A 9,975-nucleotide genomic window follows, 5' to 3' on the forward strand; every position below is an offset into this window, starting at 1 on the left:
CCTGGAGAAACAAGGGTCATGGGAAGACACCCTCCTAGAACAAAGAAGCTGGCAGGCACCAATTTCCCTTCACTGTCTCCATATCCAGAATAAACAATGTCCACCTTCAATAATCAGAACACTACCAATACTACTTACCTAACTTGCTTGCACCAAGCCCCGCCCTCCTACATTTTGTGGGATCTGCTCTCCCCAGTCTTACTCCTCTCAGTCCTGGCATTGTAGGCCCCTTCCCTAGAAGACTTGCACAAACTCTGCCAATACCACATCTCCTGACTTGTGCATTTTGCCAGACCTCAGTTCGGTGGAAGCAGGGATGGATCTTGTGAGAGTCTCTGCAGACAAATGGACTGAAGAATAAAGAAGCCAACAATCAACACCAGAGTACATGCAACACACACAGGAGACACTCTCTGAAGCATCAGGCCATGGTGAACAACAGACACTCACTGTACTGCAGGACATTAAAAACCTCTTTTTCATAAGGTTATTACTGTTAAAAGCAAGAGAAGGAGGTGATTTACCTAACATACAGAACTAGACATAGTAAGTCAGACAAAATGAAGAGATAGAGATATATCTCCCAAATGAAAGAACAGGACTGAAGCACGGCAAGAGACAAAAGTGAAACAAATCAATAAGCCTGATAGAGAATTTAAGGTAATATTCATGAAGATACTCACTGAACTGGAGAAAAGAGTAGAGGACCTAAGTGAGCCCCTTAACATAGAGATGAAAAGAACCAGTTAGAGCTCAAGAACACAATAAATGAAATTAAAAATAAACTTGATGGAATAAATAGCAGCTTAGATGAAGCAGAGGAATAAATCGATGACCTAAAAGACAGAGTAATGTAAGGTAACCAAGCTAAGCAGAGAGCTGAAAGAAAATTATGCAGATTGAGAAGAGTCTTAAGGAACTCGTGACTTCATCAAGCATAACAAGATCCACAATAAAGGGACTCCAGAAGAAGAGAGAAATAAGGGGGGCAAGAAATTTATTTGAAGAAATAATCGCTGAAAATTTCCCTCATTTGGGGAGGAAAACAGATATCTAGATCTAGGAGGCACTAAGATCCTTCCTCCACAAAATCCAACCCAAGGAGGTCCACAACAAGGCATAGAGTAATTAAAATAGCAAAAGGTAATGACAAAGTAAATAAATGAATATACATATACATTTAAGTATACATAAGTATATATGTATATATATTAATTTCATTTATATGAAAGCAGCAAAAGAAATAAGGACAGTTACATAGAAGGGAAACCCCATTAGTCGATCAGTGGAGTTTTCATCAGAAATTTTACAGGCCAGAAGGGAGTGACATGAACATACTCAAAGGGCTGAAATGGAAAAAATCTGCAGCTAAGGATATCCTATCCAGTAAGGCTATAATTTATTTTGTATTTTTTTAAAAGACTTTATTTTACTTATTTGAGAGAGAGCACGAGAGAGAGAATACATACAAGCAGGGGTAGGGAGAAGAAGAGGGAGAAGCAGCGCAGCACCCTGGGATCATGACTTGAGCTAAAGGCAGATGTTTAACCATCTGAGCCACCAAAGTGCCCAAAGACTCATTTAAAATAGAAGGAGAGATAAAGAATTTCTCAGACAAAAACTAAAGGAGTTCATGAGCACTAAATCAAGACTGCAAGAAATACCAAAAGGGGGATTATTTGAGTGGAAAGGAAAGACTTTGAGTGAGAGGATGAAGAAAAAAAAAGATAAAAAACAAACCAAAAAAATTAAAAAAAACCACAAAATACAAGAAAACACACACAGAAAACCCACAAAAGAAGTAAAAATAAATATTTCAGTACAAATCAATCAAGGGATTAACAAAATGAAATGATGTAAAATATGACACCACATACCTAAAAAATGGTGAGGGGAGAGGAGTAAAGAATGGGCTCAAATTTAAGGGACCATCAACTTAAAACGGACTGATATATGCAGAAAAAGTTGTGTACAAATCTAATAGTAACCACAAATCAAAACCAGTAATAGATATGCAAAGAATAATGAAAAAGGAATCCAAGTATACCATTGAAGAAAGCCAACAAACCATAAGGGTACAAGAAGAAAGGATGAGAGAAAATCTTCAGAAACAACCACAAAACAAGTAGCAAAATGGCAGTAAGTATACATCTATCAATAATTATTTTAAGTGTAAATGGACTAAATGTTCCAATCAAAAAACAACGGGTGACAGAGTGGATAAAAATACAAGACCCATCTATATGCTGCTGACAAGAGACTCATTTCAGGTCAAGGTCACCTGCAAATTGAAAGTCAGGGGATGGAGAAATAATTAGCATGAAAAAGGATGCCAAAAGAAATCTGGGGTAGCAACACTTACATTGCACAAAATAGACATTAAAAGAAAGACTATAACAAGAAACAAATTACACTATGTAATAAGAAAGGGTACAATCCAACAGGATGATATAACAATTATAAGAACTTATGCACCCAGGATAGGAATACCCAAATACACAAAACGGTTAATAATAGACAAAAGAAATAAACAGGAGGAATGTAATAGTAGTAGGGGACTTTAACACCCCATATAGAGTAATGGACAGAACCATCCAAACAGAAAAATCAATTAAAAAAAAACAAAAAACAGTGTCTTTGAATGACATACTGATCAGATGGATTTAACAGACTTTTTTTTTAAAGATTTTATTTATTTATTTAACAAATAGAGATCACAAGTAGACAGAGAGGCAGACAGAGAGAGAGAGAGAGAGGAGGAAGCAGGCTCCCTGCTGAACAGAAAGCCCAACATGGCTCTCGATCCCAGGACCCCGGGATCAGGACCTGAGCTGAAGGCAGAGGCTTTAACCCACTGAGCCACCCAGGTGCCCCTTAACAGACATTTTAAGGATATTCCATTTTAAAACAGCAGAATACACATTCTTTTCAAATGCACATGGAATATTCTCTAGAGTAGATTATAATACTAGGCCATAAAACAGGTCTCAACAAATTCCAAAAATTGAAGTCATACCAGGTGTCTTTTCTGACCACAATGTTATGAAAGGACAAAAGAACTACACTTGATCTTAGCCAAAAGGCCAAAAAGTGATGGGACAAATGAAACACAAGAAAAAATCTGGAGAAGGCACTGATATATGGAGATTAAATTAAATAAACATGTTATTAAACAATGAATGGGTCAACCAAGTAAATGTTTTTAAAAATTGCATTAAAACAAACAAAAATGAAAACAAGTGTCCAAAATCTTTAGGATTCAGCAAAAATGCTTCTAAGAGATAAGTTTGTAGTTCAGAAGCAAGAAAAGTCTCAAATGAACAACCTAACTTTACACCTAAAGGATCTAGAAAAAAAAAAAAAAAGACAAGAACAAAATCCAAACCCAGCAAAAAGAAAGAAATAATAAAGTAGGCCAGAAATAAATTATATAGAAACTAAAAACAAAACCAAAAACAACAGGTCAATGAAACCAGAGCCTGGTTCTCTGAAAAGAATAACAAAACAGATAAACCTTTAGCAAGACTCATTTAGAGAGAGGGACAGACAGACAGAGACAGAGAGAGAAACCCAAATAAACAAAATTACCAATGAAAGAGGAGGAATAACAACCAACACCACAGAAATATAACTAATCATAATAGAATATTATGAAAACCTATAGGCCAACAAATCAGACAACTTAGAAGAAAAGGATAAATTACTAGAAACATATAGTTTATCAAAACTAAAAAGGAAGAAACAGAAAATTTGGAACAGCCTTACCACCAATGAAATAGTCAGTAATCCAAAACAACAACAACAACAACAAAACTCCCAAAGAACAAAAGTCCAGGACTAGATGGCTTCTGAGGAAATTCTACCAAAAATTTAAAAAGTTAATATCCATTCTTCTCTACTTACTCCAAAAAATACAAGCGGAAGGGAAATTTCAAATTCATTCTATGAGGCGAGTATCACATGGATACCAAAGGCCATTATCTCTAATGAATATAGGTACAATGATCCTCAACAAAACATTAGTAACCCAAATCCAACAGTATATTATATCATACACTATGACCAAGTCAGATTTATCCCTGGGCTGCAAGGGTGGTTCAATGCTCATGAAATAATCAATATAAAATATCACATCAATAAGGGGCGCCTGGATGGCTCAGTGGGTTAAGCCTCTGCCTTCGGCCCTGGTCATGATCTCAGGGTCTTGGGATCGAGCCCCGCATGGGGCTCTCTGCTCAGCAGGGAGCCTGCTTCCCCCTCTCTCTCTGCCTGCCTCTCTGCCTACTTGTGAGCTCTATCTGTCAAATAAATAAATAAAATCTTTTTAAAAAATCACATCAATTAAAAAAAAGAATGAAAACCATATGCTCATTCTAAAAGATACAGGAAACACATTTGATTAAGTACAACATTCATTTACAATAAAAGCCCTATGCAAAGTGGGTCTAGAGGGAATACGGTTCAATATAATTAAGTCCTTATATGAAAAACCCATAGCCAATGTCATACTCAGTAGTGAATAACTGAAAGCTATTCATGTAAGGTCAGAAGCAAGACAAGCATGACCATGCTCACCACTTTCACTCAAATTGGTACTGGAAGTCCTAGCCACGCCAATAAGACAAGAAAAAGATATAAAAGGGATCAAAACTGGTAAGGAAGAAATAAAACTCTCACTTTATGCAGATGACATGATACTATATATAGGAAAATCTGACAACTCCACCAAAAAATGACAAAAACTGATAAGTTAATTCAGTAAAGTCACAAAATACAAAATCATTGAACAGGAATCCGTTGCATTTTTATACACTAACAATGAAGCAGCAGAAGATGAATTAAGAAAACACTCTCATTACAATTACACCAAAAACAATAAAATATCTAGGAATAGCTTAACCAAAGTGGTGAAAGACACATACTCTGTTTCTTCCTCTTAGTGGCAATGAGACACTGACAAAGTCACTTAACCTCTCTTGCCCTCTATTTTTATCTTAATGCACTAAAAACTGCATTGATCATTTAGGACATATGGTTATTACAAAGAATTAAGGAGCTCATCCACAGGAAGCAGTAGAAGAGTACCAGGCATGTAGTATGAACTCAGAACATTCTCAATATCATCAGACTCAACCTCAATGCTTCTTTGAGGACTTCTTAGAATACTCAAGTTGGCTTCGTTTCCTCATCATATCTTTTACCACAGTACATTCTGACAAGTCTATCACCTTACAATATTACTGGTATGTCTCCCCAACTAGTGACTAAAACCTTGAAATGAAGACTAACTTAGTTATTGTTGTAGTCTTGGTGGCTCACAAAGTTGGGACACAAATTCAGTACTCACAAAATATAATCCAAGTAAATAAAAAAATTATTCAATACATTTGTCAATGTATTTTAGCTGATTAAAACAAAGAGAGTTGTTGGAGTGGAGGGGAGTGGGAGGGATGGAGTGGTGGGGTGATGGATATTGGGAGAGTATGTGCTATGGCGAGTACTGTGAATGGTGTAATAATTATGAATCACAGAACTGTACCTCTGAAATAAATAATATGATATGTTTTTTAAAAACGATAACAAAAGAACAGTACATAAATAAATAAGTAAAATTAAGCAAGTATTTCTTTTTCATTTTTTCCACTAAAACCCCCTACTCTCTCTGTATATAAATATAAAAATATACATATATTACATATGTAAAGGTTAATATAAAGACAGAAGGTATTAGTTGAAAAAATAGAGGAGCTGAAATCATCCAGAGCAAGACTAAAACAATCTTTCACACCAAGCACTTGCCATTTGACCTTTAAGAGGTAACTTAACAAACTAGAGCCTCTTTTATCTACCTACATAGTATTGACATGAAAATTCATATAAAATGTATAAACAACCTGCCACCTTGAAGACACCTCATAGCTAAAAGCTATTGTGTTGGGACTGTCAAAGTTTATGGGCTTGACTATTCGCAGAGAACATTATGGATTCTTAGGAATAAACAATCCTGCCTAGACAGAGCCACATTATTATTCTGTTTTTTAAACAAAAGTAGTGAAGTAATTTAGTGCCTTCCAGATAAGCTCAACTTTCATATATTGTTACCTTGGGCCAGGAAAATTATCAGTGGGAAAGCAACTGGTAGAAATAGATAGGGCTATTTGCTTTTTAAGTGTCTTTGGGCCTGTGAAATGAAAGTTCTAAAGGCAGATTTCCCAAAACCAGTGAGAGGATTAGTGCTCTGCTGGAGCCTTTCACCTGTACACTAAAATAGCCAGAGTAGCTTCCTTTATATAAGAAGTCTTAAGTTTGTCCATTTACTCTAAGAGATCAATAAAATCCAGTTTCTGATTTTATTCTAAGTATTCATTTGTCACTAACATAAAATCAAATGAAAAATGTTTGTTCTCAAAGAAGAAATCATCACCATAATAGGGGTTACATGTGCAGTGCCAACAAAGCCATGTTAAGTATTTTTATATATATTATTTTATTTTATCCTTGCAAAGACCTTATGATGAAGATTCTATTATTATTAGCATCATATTATAGAAGAGGCTGCTGAAACTTGGAAGAATAGGTTAATATTTATAGCAAACAAGAGGTAGAAATGAGATTTAAGCTCATATCTTTCTTACTCCAAGACCTTGTTCTTTCCTTGAATTACACCATCTTTCAAAAATATTAATTAATTGTCACATGTTGGTGGGAAAGAGCTAGACAGATGTTGAGCCATGTCAGCTAAATAGCCTTACTTTAATTGTACAGTGAAGGGAGAAGTGATCAGAGAATGGCAAGAAAAAGAGTCCACAGGAAGACCTTTATCTCAATGCAGTTCTTGAGGCTGAAAATGACAGTGTTATGTTTGGGATACAGGTATCACTGCCCTACCTTTACCAATTCTTTAGTTGTGTAAGTTTAAGGTAGTCACCGATCTTTATAAACTTTTCTCCCCAGAAGTTGGCCTTGAAACAGAGATCTATGTATGAGTATTTTACTTAGGAAACTATTCTAGAAGATAGTAGGGAAATGGGGGGAGATAATATGAGGGAAAAAAGGAAGTCAATACAGAGTTTGATGACGAAAAAAACATGAATAGGGGTAAAAAAGGTTCAGTCCCATTTGAGATCTCTGAGAGCCTGCAAAGGACATGTATCAGAGTCCTGCATCTTGGAAAAAGAGTGAGGAAGTTGAGACATTTATCTACCAACTCCTGTCTATCTTTGGGCAAGGACTGCACTACAGGTATTATCACCTGTTGTTTCTGGTCTGTCCTGTGGAGATAAACTTGTTCCAATTGCCAGAGAAAATCATTGTCCCTTATCATATTGTCTTTCAAGCCAAATACTTTTGGACTTTTCAGTTGAAAGTTCTTTTTTTTTTTTTCCATTCTTATTTTTCTTAGGGGATGATCAGAAAATAATTGGTAAGGGCAACCTGGGAGAAGAATATCTCATTCATCTTTGTGCATGCTCAGTATCAACTACATATTGGAGGTGATTTGTAAATATTTCATAGATAAATGAATGGAATTTATAAAGCCTTAGATGGTAGGCTATAGACAGTAGAAGTATATTCTTCCTTTTTTATTTTAAAGATTTTATATATTTATTTGAGGGAGAGAGTGAGAGCAAGCCAGAGAACACAAGGAAGTGGAATGGCAGAGGGAGAGGGAAAAGCAGGCTCTCTCTTGAGCAGGGAGCTCAATGTGAGGCTGGATTCAAACACCCTGAGATCATGACCTGATCTGAAGGCAGGTGCTTAACTGATGGAGCCACCCAGGAGCCCCAGAAGTAATCCTTCTAAACTTAACTATTTTTAAAATTTTCATTAATCCTTTTCATTCTGTTCTCTTACATGGAGTCTGTAAAAAAACTTTTTTAAAATGCTTTTTCTCATACTTGATTCATTACTTCAAAAAACCATGTTTTGGGACACCTGAGTGGCTCACTCCGTAGAGTGTCTGACTCTTGATTTTGGCTCAGGTCATGATCTCCATGATGAGTATACAACCTGCTTAAGGGTCTCTCTCTCATTCTCCCTCTGTCCCTCTCACCCCACCCCCACCTTCTATCCTTGCATTCTCTGTCTCTCTCTCTCTCTCTCAAAAAAAAAAAAAAAAAAAAAAAAAAAAAAAGGAATACCCATGTTGGCATCATTTGTTTAACTGACAGAAGATACTATTGATTGACATTTGGTCATTTGCTACTTAAAATATTTAAAAGATTATTTTCCTCATTCTGGGATTTACAGAACTTTAGTTCACTTAATTGATGCATATACCTTCGTAAGCCTACCATCACTATGTGGGGCAGACATATTTACAAGGTATCATGGCATTTAAGGGATGCCAGCCAGCCATTTTCAAATGTACAAATTGGGGTGTTAAAAAACAAAACATTTGTGTTGGCATAGGTGGGGGCTGGTAACAGCATGGTATTTCTGAGGAATTTAGAATTTCACTAATAAGATTAAAAAAGATAAAGAGTGAACTCAAAGGGCAAACATAAAGTGCCTTGAAAAATATGTAAACAGATTTTGATGCATACAATTCAAAAGATTTTCACATGCGGATAACACAGCTAAACTTATACTCTAAAATATGTGTGGCAGGTGTCAGATCCAGGCTAGCACTTCCACCATGACCTATACAACTGGGCAAGATTCACGAGGTGAAATTTCTCAGGCTCAGGCAGCTGGCAGGGCAACCATGTTGTAGGTGAGGAAAGGAGAGCTTACAAGGTGAGTCCCATTGCCCAGATATCTGTCTAGAGAAAGTTTCTAATCAGATAAGGATAAAGTCTGAGCAGAGCACAGCTGTCCACTGAACTGAGGAAGTAGAAATTTCAGATAAGGGCAGCTGAGTTTGAGAGGTGAAGCATCAGAGAAGAATCTCAGAAGTTCATGCAGGGTGTCTTGCATGCTTGTGGCTGAGGGCTGGGTGGAACATGTGCAGAGCAGGACCACCTGAAGTTGATCAGAGAGCAGCTGCTATGAGGTTGAAAGCAGGAAGGGAGAGAAGAGACAGTGCATAGAGAAGAATGATATCTGAGGAATTAGAATTCCAGCCCCACCAGGGGGAGAGATTTCATTATTATCTTATTCTCAACCCAGAATCATTTAAGATACAGCAAAGGCTTTGCCTTAGGAGCAAAGACCACACACAGAAAGAGAAACCCACAGAAGTACAAGACAATCAGATCATAACTGAAGGTATCATGCCACTCCTAGATATTTACCTAAGAGAAATAAAAAAACACATCCACTCAAAGATTTGTATACAAATGTTTATAGGAGCTGTATTAGTAATGGTTCCGAACTGGAAAGAGCCCAATCATCCATCACAAGGTGAATGGATAAACAAATTATGGTATGTTCATACAATGAAATAGCACTTGTTCAGAAAACCAAAAAAAAAAAAAAAAGAAGAAAGGAAAGAACTACTTAAACATGGACAAAATGGACAAACCTCAAAAACATTATGCAGAGTAAAGCAAGAGCAAAACAAGAGTAAACACTTTAAGATTAACTTACATGGAACTCCAGAGAAGATCAAGTAACTTGCAGGGACAAAAAGAAAATCATTGGCTTATTAGTTTTATTTTCTTTATTTTTTAGAGTGTGAGTGTGTTGAATGCACAGTCTCAAAATTATTTTCTTTCTTTTTTTTTTTTTTTAAGATTTTATTTATTTGACAGAGAGAGATCACAAGTAGGCAGAGAGGCAGGCAGAGAGAGAGAGAGGAGGAAGCAGGCTCCCTGCTGAGCAGAGAGCCCGATGCGGGACTCGATCCCAGGACCCTGAGATCATGACCTGAGCCGAAGGCAGCGGCTTAACCCACTGAGCCACCCAGGCGCCCCCTCAAAATTATTTTCCATGGTTAAAAAGTGTTATATATCTTGGGGCTCCTGGGTGGCTCCGCAGGTTGGGCCTCTGCCTTCTGCTCAGGTCATGATCCCAGGGTCCTGGGATCGAGCC

The sequence above is a fragment of the Mustela putorius genome, unplaced genomic scaffold, assembly GCF_011764305.1.
Source record: "Mustela putorius furo isolate JIRA1106 unplaced genomic scaffold, ASM1176430v1.1 tig00000174_pilon_pilon_pilon, whole genome shotgun sequence".
Lineage (NCBI taxonomy): Eukaryota > Metazoa > Chordata > Mammalia > Carnivora > Mustelidae > Mustela > Mustela putorius.